We start from the raw sequence: 2674 nt of genomic DNA on the forward strand, positions 1-2674 counted from the left end.
GTGCGTTATGCTGTGTTGCACTAAATGCGAGAATTGAGGCAGGACAATATCTTTTGGGAGACTTCGTGTAGGGCTCCCCTAAATTGGTCGAAGGCATCAGTCAGTATGAGGATTTGTTTAAGGCAACACTGAGTGGAGAACTTGTTCAGGAGGTCAGTAATTGGGGGAAATGGTGCTAAGCAACACTGTATTGGAGAATTGGTGTGGGGTATCAATAAATGGGAGACCTGGTGCACAGTGGAGATAAATTTAAGAGTTGGTGCATGGCAACAGTAAATGGGAGAATTAGGGTAGCGCACCCTTAAATGGAAGAACTTGCTCGGGCATCAGTAAATGGAAGTATTAGGACAGGGATATGAGTAAACGGGAGATTTGGTGGAAACAAAAAATGGGAAGTCTGCTGCACATTGCCATTTTCTTAGAAAAATGGTGGGAGTGCCAATATATTGGAAAAGTGGAGCAGAGCCTGTCTAAGTTGGGGAAGAGGGACCAGGGAACCAATACAAAGGAGAAATGTTGCAAGCATTAATAAATTGGAGATTCAGTTCAGTGCACCACTAAATGAAAACTAAATTTAGCAGGACACCCGTACGTGGAGGAAGTGTTTCAGGCAAAATTTAAATGGAAGGAATTGACGCAGGGCAACAATAATTGGAGAATTCCTGCAGGTGCCATTAAATTCTCAGTGGGAGGACTGGGGCAGGATAATGCCAATGGGTGAGTTGGTGAAATTCCCGACTTGGTAAATGCGAGAATTAGTGCAAGGAGGGGGAGCACTACTTACAGCCTTAGAGATGTACAGCACGGAAACAGACCCTTCAGTCCAACTTGTCCACACCTAACTATAAGGATTCTGGCAGCTCTCCACGAAATTGGAGAATCATTGGAAGGAACCACTAAATGGAAACAATTGGGAAAGAGCTTATTGAAATGTAAGAGTTTGCAATAGGGCATCAGAAAATGGGAGAATTAGTGCAGATCAGCACTAAATGGGTGCGTTATGCTGTGTTGCACTAAATGGGAGAATTGGGGCAGGAGATTTGGGAGATTTAGTGTAGGGCACCCCTAAATTGGGCGAGGTCATCAGTCAGTATGAGGATTGGTGTAAGGCAACAATTAGTGGAGGACTTGTTCAGGACATCGGTAATTGGGGGAAATGGTGCTAAGCAACACTGAATTGGAGAATTGATGTGGGGTATCAGTAAATGAATTCATGCCGGTGCATTAAATTCTAAGTGGAGGACTGAGGCAGGATAACCTCAATGGGTGAGTTGGTGAAATTCCCGAATTAGTGCAGGATTGGTAAATGGGAGAATTGGTGCAGGGAAGCGGAGCACTAATTACATCCTTAGAGATGTACAGCACGGAAACAGATCCTTCAGTCCAACTTGTCCACGCTGATAGATAAATATTCTGGGAGCTCTCCACGAAATTGGAGAATCTTTGCAAGGAACTACTGCATGGAAACAGTTGGGAAACCGCTTCTCGAAATGTGAGAATTTGATCAGATGGGCCAGTGGGCTGAGGAGTGGCAGATGGAGATTAATTTAAATAAGCCTGAGGTGCTGCATTTTGGAAAGGCAAAAGAGAGCAGGACGTAAACACTTAATGGCAAGGTACTAGGGATGTTGCTGGACAAACAGACCTGGAGTGCATCTTCATAGATCGTTGAAGGTGGACTAACAAAATAAGCCTGAGGTGCTGCATTTTGGAAAGGCAAAAGAGAGCAGGACGTAAACACTTAATGGCAGGGTACTAGGGATGTTGCTGGACAAACAGGCCTGGAGTGCATCTTCATAGATCGTTGAAGGTGGACTAACATTTCGATAGGAGAGTGAAGATGGCATTTGGCATTTTTGTCTTTATTGCTCAGTTAAGTGTGTAAAGGAGTTGGGAGGTCATGTTGTGGTATTGTTTCAGCCACTTTTGGTATATAATGTGCAATTCTGGACTCCCTCCTATAAGAAGGGTGTTGTGAAACTTTAAAGGGTTCAGAAAAGATTTACAAGGATATTGCCAAGGTTGGAGGGTTTGTGCTGGAGGATAAAGCTGTGTAGGTTGAGGGTATTATCCCTGGAGCGTCAGTGGCTGAGGGGTAACCTTATGGACGTTCACAAAACCATGAAGGACCTCAATAGGGTAAAAAGGCAAGGTGATTTCCCTGTGGTGGGGGAGTCCAGAAGCCGATGGCATCTGTTAAAGTTGAGAGGGGAAACAGGAAAGGGACCGAAGGGGAACATTTTTTCACGCAGAGGGCACTGTGCATGAGCTGCCAGAGGAAGTAGTGGAGGTTGGTGCAATTACACCATTTAAAAGGGATCTGGGTGGGTCTAGGAAGTAAAAAGGGTTCAGAGGAACATGGGCCAAATTCTGACAAATACGATGAGATTTACATCGGATATCAGTTCAGAATGGATGTGTTGCACTGAATGATTTGTTTCTGAGTTTATATTGCTCCGAGTGGGTTGAGCTCCGGATTATAGATTTATGAAGCAGAAAATAAAGTATGGCACAGAATTTGACTGATAAATCGTGTTGATCTCATCAGCTTTATACTGTTTTCCTGATCCTCCTCCTTCAATCAATGCATTTTTCCGATCCTCATTCAGAATTCCTGGAGCTCTGTAATTGGCCTAGAACAATGTGTGGAAAGTCCTATTGCAGTCCACTCGAG

Source organism: Chiloscyllium plagiosum, unplaced genomic scaffold, assembly GCF_004010195.1.
Source record: "Chiloscyllium plagiosum isolate BGI_BamShark_2017 unplaced genomic scaffold, ASM401019v2 scaf_809, whole genome shotgun sequence".
Classification (NCBI taxonomy): Eukaryota; Metazoa; Chordata; class Chondrichthyes; order Orectolobiformes; family Hemiscylliidae; genus Chiloscyllium; species Chiloscyllium plagiosum.